The sequence below is a fragment of the Gadus morhua genome, chromosome 20, assembly GCF_902167405.1.
Source record: "Gadus morhua chromosome 20, gadMor3.0, whole genome shotgun sequence".
Taxonomy (NCBI): domain Eukaryota; kingdom Metazoa; phylum Chordata; class Actinopteri; order Gadiformes; family Gadidae; genus Gadus; species Gadus morhua.
This window is the reverse complement of record NC_044067.1, coordinates 10,651,506-10,663,499: the sequence shown is the minus strand read 5'-3', so window position 1 is coordinate 10,663,499 and position 11,994 is coordinate 10,651,506. Positions and strand designations below refer to the sequence as shown.

The window sequence follows — 11,994 nt, the reverse complement described above, 5'->3', positions numbered from 1 at the left end:
CGTTTTGATTTATTGATGGCTGTCTTGTTTGTAAAGCCGATGTTATCATCACTGGACGCCATTGATTGTTTCCGACATCCGTTGAGCTTCTCATGCCACTCTCGTTTCAGTAGCATTAGTCGCTATTTTAGTCTCGTATTTGTGCTCATTATACATGCTAAGGTGGCATGCAATGGGGAATAATGATGAAATGTGATTTCTGACATTACGACAAACAGTTATGTTTTGTACATATTACAGGGTAATCTCACAATATGAGAAAACATGGCCAGGCCTTCATAATTATATGTTGACACAACCGCATCCCCCCCATCCATTATGTGCCCTGACACCACCTTTATCTCTGGCTTAAAATATAACTAACTCATGCATGTTTTTACCTGTCTTGTTGTCAAAATTATGTTATCAGAATAAGAAGTCTCCACAGTTCCATTCCCAGAGAAACACTATAAAACCCCATTTCTACAACATGATATGCAACCAGATCCCATTGCACACATTGTACAGATCACATTGTACAATCCCCAATTTATCATCAACAATAATGTGGCAAGTTCTGTGTTGCCTGGCGATCAGGCTTCCTCATTTGTGGCCGTACCTCAAAGATAAAATAATGAAGGCAATGCAGACTTGGAATCAATACGGATTGCTGAGTCACTGTGTGCCACAGCGACAGGCACCAGTCTGGCCTCTACCACTGTTTTATGTCAACAGCTTTGAGATCGATAGCTTGAAGAATGTTTGCAGAGTATTATGCCGAGTTTCGTGGGTAACTGCTGATACAGGCACGGCAAAAACAGTCTGGAGAAGGAGAATTCCCTGGAAAAGCCTCCCCCCATCCCTCCCTCCTTGTGTAAAGAAAGCCATTGTAGAGACACGGCAGAACTGAGAAAGCCTCTTGTCTTTTAAGGACAGGCTGCGTTACTATGGCAACAGCAAGGGCAAAGCCTTAGCTAGGCCCTAACCTCTTCTGAGGGTCTAGCTATGACATGCCTACATCTAGGGGGTTGTAACTGGTCCCCACTGGTGTGGGATGTAAAACCAGAGCACTGATATTAAGATCATTCAAGATTGCTAATAGGGTAACCGTTTTAAGCTGGATATTTGTATCTTGTATTATTGATCGTCTAATCAAGTCGTGCTTTTCCCCCCTCCATCGAACACGGCCTAGAGCAATGAGCCGTGTGTGATACAAGACGGAGACAGATCCACAGGTCGTTAGTCATGGGAAGGATTTAAGCTCAGTAGAACAAACAGAGCCGCTAATGAGGAGGAGCAGGTTCAGAGTTTGTGTCTGTTCCCCTACAGTCCGTCCAGGATTGTGTTCGTTCAGTTGAGTACTCTTTTCCAGGTGAAGAGTCAATAGGTAAAGAGCGTGTCACTTTGTGTTGCTACATAACGACGTGACCCAGGTTATATTTGAACCGTAGGAGATAAGACAATAATAGCAGCATGCTAGATTTGGCCTGTTTGGCCACAAACACTTTCGGCAGTTGCTATGACTTTCAGTAGTTGCCATTCCATCGTCATTGGTATGGCGTTTATTGAAACTGAACATTTCGGAAAAGCTTTCACAAAATATGGCTTACAACCAAATAAGAAAATAATATTAATGATTTAAAGCAGTTTCATTAATTGGCATCACAAAAACAGCATAAGCCACAAATCACATGCTGGTCCCAGACAATTGATCTCTATTGTCTTATTCATCCATCCAAATGGCTTTTGTTTCATCAACTAGATACGCACACACACCCTGACAGAGGCATGCAAGTACGACGGAACACAATGTGATCCGCCTGTGGCACAGTGCAGGAACTCCTTCAGCATTCCCAAATGCACATAAGATACAGCAAGTGTCTCCTGTTATGGTAGAAACTAGACCCAACCCCCACACCCCAACCCTGAGTTATACCCGCTCACCTTATGTTATTCCACCCAGAACACTGTGTACCAACCCTGGGCTGCCCAGAGACAGCCCAGGTTGTATTCCTTTCAGCTTTTCCTTTTTCTTTATTCTTGAGTTACGTACCAATACCAACCTTCCTTTTAGTTTTTTCATCCTCTCCCTCCTCCTCCCTTTGTTATGTCCCCACCCCCACCAACACGGCTGCCTCCCTTCCTCCCCCCTCCCTCCCTCCCTCCCCCCCCTCCCTCCCTCCCTCCTTCCTTTCCTCCCTTCCTCCCAACACCCTTCAGTGCTTTAATTAATTACTTAAGCCAGACTGCTACATTGGTGACAGCCAATGCAAAGTGCTTATCAAGGAGAAACAAGGAACATTGTTTGCGTTTTCTTTTTTTCTTTTTTAATGGAGGTTTCTTGGAGGTGTGTGTGTGTACATTTACATTTACATTTAGGGCATTTAGCAAAGCAACTTACAATAAGTATGTTTGTCATAAGAAGTGAAACAATATATTGCTGTCAGTACAGTAAAGATGTTCATAGAACCAAGTGCAAGTACTAGCAATCGCTAGGCTAGCCCTTTCCCCGTGTACAGCAATGATAGCAGCTACTGCAGATGCTACACAATTAAGTACTATGAATAAGTGCAATGTAGATTAAGTGCGTACAATAAGTGTGTGTGTGAGAGAGATAGTGTGTGTGCGTGTGTGTGCCTGGGCACGGGTGTGTGTGTGTGTGTGCGTGTGGACATGCGCATGTGCATGCGTGCGTGGGTGCGCTTTCAAGCTTGTTAAATCACTGCAAATTAAAAGATAATAACCTGACATTGGAGATGTGAAAAAACAAAAAAAGTGTGTGGATCAAAAAGTTTGTTGTCTCCTTAATTGCCTCACATCAGGGACAACGCTTTCATGAGTTAGACAAATCTGCAGTCAGCAGACCAACATGAAACCAACATGCTTTGACAAACATTTAGAGGATCACACAACCTTTTCCAGCAGCATTTACTGGGTGATTTATCTTGGTGTTTGGAATCTGTCCATCTGCCGTGTATAGATCTTGTAACATCATATCACATGATGCCTCCATTTCGGAGTTATTGGAGCATGTGAAGGTTATTGGTAGCAATGGGGTTTTGGTCATTGTTTAGTAATTTATCCTGAAATTATTTGCCTTTATGAGATGTGTTCAAGAAATTCAACGCACATCATGATGTATATAATGTCCAGTGTTCTCGTTTAGGCCTTGTAATGGCAACAAAACAACAGGAACGCCTGCTTGGATCCTGCATGTCCTTTTACAGTATGTGCTATGTGTGCTAAGCAAAGATTTTTTTTTGTTGTTTTGACATATAGGTCATTCCCTTCTATCCCTCGTCTTATTTTCTTCATCTTGGTCTGCTTTCACCCACAGAGGTATTTCCATGGCAGCCAGTGTGTGTGTGTGTGTGTGTGTGTGTGTGTGTGTGTGTGTGTGTGTGTGTGTGTGTGTGTGTGTGTGTGTGTGTGTGTGTGTGTGTGTGTGTGTGTGTTTGTATATGAATGTATGTATGTATGTAAGGTATTCTGGGTGCGCACAATGTGTCCACACGCATCACATTCAGTCAACAATACTATACTGAACAGATTCTAGGGCTATAGCGTTTAATGACAACAACAACAACGTTTTAATGAGTGTTTTCAGCACTGTTTATTGGGTGCCGAAGGGCTTTTATTTTTTAGAATAATTAAGATGTGGATTGTATGCCTAGTTTTAAGAGCTTGTGGGTGAAAATGATAGTCACTTGGTGAGTCTGTGTGGGGCTGAATGTTTAGATGGGGTAAGGGGAGTTTGAGGGGTAGTTGGTGTGCAGCTAGTGTTGTAGGGTATGGGAACTGTGTGTGTGTGTGTGTGTGTGTGTGTGTGTGTGTGTGTGTGTGTGTGTGTGTGTGTGTGTGTGTGTGTGTGTGTGTGTGTGTGTGTGTGTGTGTGTGTTTCTTATGAACAAAAAAAAAGAAAAAGAAAATACAAGAATGAAATAGCACAATGCATTTTTATGACTTGTAAAGGTAATGCAGATTACAATGGTTACTGGGAAACATTCAATTACAATGTGATTTGAAACAAATTAAGACAAGATGAAAATGGTATTTAAAGGAAAACAAAAAAGCTCCAATCAAACCATTGAGAGCATAAGGGTTTCCCAAAATAGTTGTCGGTTGTTGATGTGAATGGCCTCAGTTTTACTGGCCAGCTACACAACGTATAGATGGACAAATTTGACTTGATTGTTTTAATTGGTGGTCACACTGGGGTAATTGATAATTCACTCTGACCGACATTGTGGCAGACAAACACACAGGACGTCTAACTCTGGAAAACACAACATCAATTACCAGCCCACGCTAAGAACAGGAGAAAAAGGAGGGAAAAAAATGGGCACCCCAACGCTCAAAAATACTATATAATGCAATAAATACACAATGAGACACAGTAGAAAACATTCAACTGATGCATGCACTTCCTGAAGGAATGCCTGAACTGAAACGTCAGTGGGAAGATATTGGTGTAAAGAGCACCTTCAACCTGGGCCAGGGAGCTCTGTCATTGGTCCGTTGGTCCAGGGAGGGCTTTCATTGGTCCGTTAGTCCAGGGAGCTCTGTCATTGTTCCGTTGGTCCAGGGACGGCTTTCATTGGCCCGTATTTCCAGGGAGGGCTGTGATGGTCCGTTGGTCCCTAGGTAGTTGAGAGACAGCTTTACTGTAATGTATAGGGGGTCTCCTTGAGCTCCTGGGTTGCTGGGCCCCCTGGGGCCCTCTAGGCTGGGGTTTTGGTGTTATGGGCTTTGGGGTCTTTTTTTTGTCTGATCAGAAATTCTCTGGGAGAGAGAGAGCGAGAGAGAGAGAGCGAGAGAGAGAGAGCGAGAGAGAGAGAGAGAGAGAGAGAGAGAGAGAGAGAGAGAGAGAGAGAGAGAGAGAGAGAGAGAGAGAGAGAGAGAGAGAGAGAGAGAGAGAGAGCGCATGGCAGTGATGCGGGCAGGAGGAGAGGACAGTCTCGCTGCCAAGATGAATGGGGCAGTAAAACTCAATGTGGGTTGGTGCTGGTGGTGGGGTGGAAGTAGCGTGTAGCTAGTGTCCCAGCCGGTCCCAGCAGGCCCTTGTCTCCATATAGAGTCATGTTCCCCGAGTGCCGTCTCCCTCGCAGACTAAACTGTAAGACGGCGGTTAGTGCGGGCATTAATCAGCCCCCTCTCGCCACAACACAACAGAACCGCCACACATAGCTAAACAAGAGCAACTCTTCCACTGCATCGTTTTCCCTCCCCTAACAACAGCTAGCTGTAGCCATTGTACAAAACACTGAACAAGACACACAAACACAGACACAGCTTCTTTTTAGTTGCTGCTTTTTCATCCTCATTTGTGGTCAATACACAGCATTTGATATAATTAACAATTATATTTTTACTTCATGTAAACATTATAGCCTATTATTTCTCATGACTCGTTTTATGTGGCTCTTTTTTTTGTTGTTATGAACAAAACATGTAGCCTTAATAAAAGAAAAGGAAGATTTTTTACCTAAATGCATCATCATGCAGATGTCATTCACATGTGAAGTCCTATAGGAAATTATTCAGTAGATGATTGTGAAATGAAAATGGTGGCATTAAAACCAGTTATTTTTTTCGAAAATGCAGCTGAAGCATGTTGCCTCTCGCTCATACTTCATCAAGTAGCACAGCATGTGCTAAACACACTCTCTCCATCATCCTCCGTCCTCAACCACCCACACAGCCCCCTATCTCTATCTGTCACACACACACAAACACACAAACACACACGGGCACTTACACAGAGAGCATTTGCCTTTAATCCTCATGCCAATTCTTGGGATTAACTCATTTCCTGTGTTTCTTAAAATTTCAGGAGAACATTTGTCTTCCTCTTCAAGTGTGTGCTTTCGTGTGTGTGTGTGTGTGTGTGTGTGTGTGTGTGTGTGTGTGTGTGTGTGTGTGTGTGTGTGTGTGTGTGTGTGTGTGTGTGTGTGTGTGTGTGTGTGTGTGTGTGTGTGTGTGTGTGTGTGCGCGTGTGTGTGTGCGTGCGTGTGTGTTATTGTGCATATTATATTGTCGACATTCATTTTATATTTTGTGCATGTGAAATGTAGCTTATATTGTGTGTACTGTATCCTGTCTGAGGGAATATTTTTGATACAGTATACCTGCCTACGCATCAAGCCTATTTATATAATCTCTCTCTCTCTCTCTCTCTCTCTCTCTCTCTCTCTCTCTCTCTCTCTCTCTCTCTCTCTCTCTCTCTCTCTCTCTCTCTCTCTCTCTCTCTCTCTCTCTCTCACACACACACACTTGCAAACACACACACACACATTTGTATTCAAATTCATTTTCAAATAAAACTGCCCAAGGACCACCAAACACACACGTACACTTTCAAAACATACGTGTCCGCATAAACATGCACAGACCCCATTCTATTGGTGCTTCAGGAGCATTAATATGCAGATGAATTATGTATTTCATGGGATGACAAAGGAGGTCTGTCACACGCAGCATAAACAGGCTGGAGCTCCGCAGTAAAGCCGGTCAACATCCATCATTTGCCAAGACAAAAATAGCCCCCGCCCCAATTTACCCCCGACATTTCCCTGTACTCCGAACCAATGACCACTCAGCTAGGCCCACACCTAGCACATCAACACACAAGAGACAAGAAACTCGAGACAATGACTTTACATTTGTTCCTATTTCTTTCTTGTTTGTGTTTGTTTGTCTTGCATTCTTTTGCATGCTTTTCTTCATTGATTCATTCGCCGATACATTGTAATGACCAGCTCAGCTTTCTCTAGCTGCGCTACCTTGACGTTATACCTTTCTGTTTTACATTCCTTTCAAGAGCCTTCCTAAAGAACCCCTTCCTGTCTCATCGCGTAATGTCAGAATTCGGCGGTAACTTCACGTCAAACTATTAGAAACAATCTCCGTTCACCAGCCACATAGAAGCAAGCAGCAGATTAAAAAATAATGATAATACGGATATTCGGGGGAACTGCGAGAGAATGTAGTGTGAGTGACCACAAGGACAGAACAGTGAAAAAAAAATTGGAAATGAAAATCGTGAGGGATGGCGAATGTGCTCTGCACATCGTGGCTTTGCTGGAGATCGAAACTGATTTCTAGCAAACCAGACCACTGAAATGCCTTTTGAGATTTCCCATGGCTGTGGATTATACTTATGTACATTATTATTCTTATTAATAACGATTTATCCCTATGAATCTTTTGTTCCTGGGGAGGTTATGACTGCCTATATACTTCTAGAGGTATTTTCTGTTGTTTCCTAATCATTCACGCATGCAGATAAATTGAAACATACCCACTCACACCCTTAATAAATGTTAGCACATATTTTCCAAATAAGTAAGCGATAAACCGATCCTAATTATGTCACACATGAAGCTATTCATATTCGACTCCCCCTCCCACACACACACACACACACACACACACACCCCTCCTGCCCTGCCCCCCCCCCCCCCACACACACACACACACACACTCCAACAGAGCAAGAGGACGGCCATGATGGATGGCAGAGGATGCTGTGTTTGGTTTATCAACAGTTGCCATTGCTTTGAGGGAAGAGCTGCGGATGATGGAGTGTGTTTGTGTGGGGAGGGGGATTCATATGAATGTGTGTGTGTGTGTGTGTGTGTGTGTGTGTGTGTGTGTGTGTGTGTGTGTGTGTGTGTGTGTGTGTGTGTGTGTGTGTGTGTGTGTGTGCGTTTGAGTGTGGTGCATGCTTGTGTGTGTGTATTGATGTGTGTGTATTTGTATGTGCGTATCTGAAAAATAGTGTGCTTGTGTGTGTGTGTTTGGTAGGGCTTGTGTATGTGTGTGTGCATTTGAGAAATTATGTGTGTGTGCGTCTTTGAGAGAAAGTGTGTGTTTGTGTGTGAGCACAAGTAAGACAGAGTTATCTGTGGACTGTGTGTGTAGTAGATAAAGGAAGGTAGGGCGGTGTTAAGTGCAAAGGCGTGGAGAGGCATCTTACCAGCAACCAGCTGACAATCTCCCCTCCCCTCCCTCCCACCCTCATTCAACTCCCCTCCCAACATCCCTTCCTCTCCCCCTCTCCCCAGCCCTCGCCTCCTCATCTCCCTCCTTCACTCCCTCCTTCCAAACAGAGAAACAAGAAACAAACAAACAAACACACACACAAACCAAAAATGCACATGAAATCAGAGAATAATTCTGCAATGCTATTTTTTCACCAGCCCAACTTGGGAAAACAGTCCCATGGAATTGGACATTTTTGTTATTTTTGTTGTTGTCGCCCTACTTCCCACTGTTTATTCTTCCCCTCGTCTCTTTCTGCTCTTGTTTCTGTCTCTGTCAATCCCCCGCCCCCCTCTAAGCCGCTTTGCGGGGATGCACACAGGAGCCACCTTATACTGTTTTCCTTTGCAAATTCTCTTATATATTTTTTTGCCAGAGACAGCACAATCACACGCACCTCCTCTGCTCACAAAGAGAATACTCAGCTGGTTCGGATTCACCCCGGCTTCCTTTTCTCCTGGTGGGAAATAAAAAAAACACACACACACAGACACAGACACAGACACACACACACACACACACACACACACACACACACACACACAGACACAGACACAGACACACACACACACACACACACACACACACACACACACACACACACACACACACACACACACACACGCACGCCCACCTAGCGAAGGATAGTCGATGCCGGGGCCGTCTGATCGTGTTGGAAGCGGCTTTCCTGCTGAAAGGTTCTACAGAGCCCCCACAAGCACGTACGCACGCACGCACAAACGCACAGACACACACACTCCCCTTTCACAGCAGAGTGCCTTGAACAGTTTCAAAGCTAACTCAAATTTTAATGACTTCCTTGGACCAGGAACCACAGTCTGTTCATTTGTCTTAACCGTAACCCAACGTCAGTCCGCCATCTTGTTTTATTAATGCAGTCTATAGTGATGAATAAATGGATACGGCTGTTTGTAGTCCATAGAAACAACAACCTCCCGTTGTACTTCCAGGTGCTAGCCATGATTTTTATGTTTTTCTTGTTGTTGGTGTTATTCAAATCAACCTCAAGAAAAAGATCAAATATGAAACTTGAACAGATTCTATATTCAGAGACTATATTGTTGGCAAATGGTTGACAATTACTGGAGTGGGAGTGATCATAGTGTTTTTTTAGGAAGAGCAGTCAAGCTGTCTATTGCTGGAGAATATCTGCCAACTACTAAAGTCTAACACTCCCACATTCACCATCTTTCATCTCACACACACACACACACACACACACACGCACACACACACACACACACGCACACACGCACACACACATACACACAATCCCTTAAGGTGTTTGTGTTTCTGCTGGGTTGTTTTTAGTTAAAGTCCCACCCCATTGGCTGACGCAGCATGCAGTGTTTCCCTATGTGCATTCAAGTTATGCATTTATTGCCCTTATTGGGGCACACCTGCCAATTTACAAGGCCTTTGATCTCTGATGAGACTGCAGGTGGGAACCATTGCCTGGCTTCCTCTCGTTAGGAAACCAGAGGGTAAATAGCGATAAATAGGTTTGTTTGCAAGTGGGCTTGAACAAGCAACACTGTTCTCTTCTGAACTCTTAAACCACTGGCCTCTTCTTCTTTTTTTACTGTGCTTAAGAGGAGTGTGAAGGGTTTTGCAATAACAAATCACTGCAGTGCATTTTCAACCTCCCTCCAATTGGAAAGGTTGCACTACCAGTTCTGAGTTCTGGGTTTGCCTTGTGTTTGTTTAGCGACGCTGTCTGAGCCAGTCACAGCTGGATTAGGTTGTCTAGAGCACCCAATGGTCAATACACACACACACACGCACGCGTGCGCACAAACACACACAGAGGGCTGAGATGTTTTAGTCTCTCGATGGGTGTAGTCTTTTGCCGACATAACATTTGATGCTGCAATTTACCCTACATGGTCCGCAACCTTATTTAACACCAAGGCTGTTCAATAACGCAATGAGAGGTTCCTCTGTTGGAGCAACATGTGATGAGAAGCGTCAATTCATATGTTGAAACCGTTTGACCGCTTGATAACAAAGATATTTCTGTTACAGATCGTCTTCTGACTCTGCCTGTAGCAAGAGCTCTTGCATGCATTGACCCCATGGACAGACCATCTATAAACCAACATCGGAAGAACATCTTTGTGTTTGTACTTTGGCTGTGTGTGTGTGTGTGTGTGTGTGTGTGTGTGTGTGTGTGTGTGTGTGTGAGCATGTGTGTGAGCATGTGTGTGTGTGTCTGTTTTCTGAAAGGCTTCCCCACAATGAATTGACCTCTCTATCTTTAGCCCCGCAGAAGGTTGGTTAATGGCCCTTGCTCTTACCACATCCATTAACCTGTTACGCAACACAGGGGCCATGATGGAAAGTCCTATCTTCTGACCCTCTGCAAGACTTTCAGATTCAACTCACACATACACACACCCATGCACACACACACACACACACACACAAACTGACGCATTCACTATCTGACTCGATTCATTGTTGCTCTGTGTCAGTGAACCATGTGCTGAAAGTCTTTCAGAAACAAGCCCAGAGCTCGTCATTACCCTGGAAACAGGTTACCGAGGGCTCAACTCGATGGTGGAACTGCTCTGCCAGGTATTTTATTTACATTTTGTCTTTGTTTTGACACTTTTGCTTTACCTGACTAAAAAGTGAGGCTTGGAACAATCAAAGCAATAATTCAAAATGAGTCAATCAAAAAATGTTTTGCTGCAAAACCTAGTTTAAACAAAGGGAAGGCATTCATTTATTTTGTGTACTGAACGTGGTAGTGCATTGCATTCACATGAATATACATTTCAATGCATAATGCATGGACATTCTGCATAGAATGGATAACTTATTATTATGAATTATTAACTAATGTTGCTGATTGATATAGATGTCTAAATCTGACACAGTGTTATGTTATGTTGTGTGTTGATTGTATATTCTGAGGCCGCAGCAGCTTGTGAGTTGCAGTGTGAAGCGGGAGATGTTACGGCCACATTGGCCTTTCTGTTGTCATAGTGTGTGTGCAACTCGTTTTGTCTGCCTTTGCTCTCATAAGCCTGGTCCCGCATGTTCCAGGATGGGGGTGTGCCCGCGCACGGGGCGTGTCCCCGTGAACTGGATAAAGGTGGGCCTGGCCTCCGAGAGACGCGGCGGGAGATTTGATTTGCGTTTTGCTCTGATTGTCAAGACCAGTTTTGATTCATGCTTTTCACGCAATTAAAACAAGAAAGGTGGATTGTGGATAGTCTCCAGCCCCGTTTCTTTGTTACGTCTGAGCCGCGTAACAGGAGGTTTGCGAAGAACTTCCCGAAGAATTTATCTGAGAGGTCAAGGGATCAGCAGAGGTCAAAGATCAAAGTTCCACGAGTCTCCGTCTAGCAGAGAAAATACAGGAACCCGCTTGTGCTGCCAACAATCACACACTGAACTCCTTCAACCAATTGCAGTTTTTTGGTTTCAAAGGTTAAATCTGGCCTAAAAATGTTTTGACATAAGGTAGTCGGATTCGATACCAGAACAACATTCACGATCTTTGTTTGTTGAATATTAACAATTAACGGTTTGAACAAGATGAACATAGGCTCGGGTGGGGTTTGATCCAGTTAAGAACCCACGTCATATGCCTTCTCATAAACGTTGGGTTGGCTTTCATTAGCAAGTTCAACACGTGTGGCTGATTTGGATCTTTATTGGGTTGTTTCACGCAAAACACGATCTTATTATCAAAATTAACGTTTTGTTATTGGAGTTCCACACGGAGACGGCATTTCTGTTCATTATGTTAGTCATCCTCTTTAACCCTGCCCTTGTATACACAGGCTTGAAGGGGGCCCAAAAAAAACACAGTTTGGATTAGTCACAAGGTAATGGGTTGGTACTGCAGTGCAATCTGACCTTACAAAAAATAAAAATACTGCTTTTCTTATTGTATGTATACCATAAAACTACTGTTGTGAAGGAATCAATGAAGATTAC

The 11,994-nt window shown here is 43.7% G+C and overlaps 1 long non-coding RNA gene across 1 annotated transcript; it reads left to right on the top strand.

Moving 5' to 3' along the window:
* The first annotated feature begins 7,780 nt into the window (after nucleotides 1-7,780).
* LOC115532737 (uncharacterized) lies at nucleotides 7,781-11,259 on the top strand. The gene is made up of 2 exons (XR_003974110.1): nucleotides 7,781-10,620; nucleotides 11,095-11,259. It is a non-coding gene; the product is annotated as an uncharacterized LOC115532737 (long non-coding RNA).
* Nucleotides 11,260-11,994: the final 735 nt, after the last annotated feature.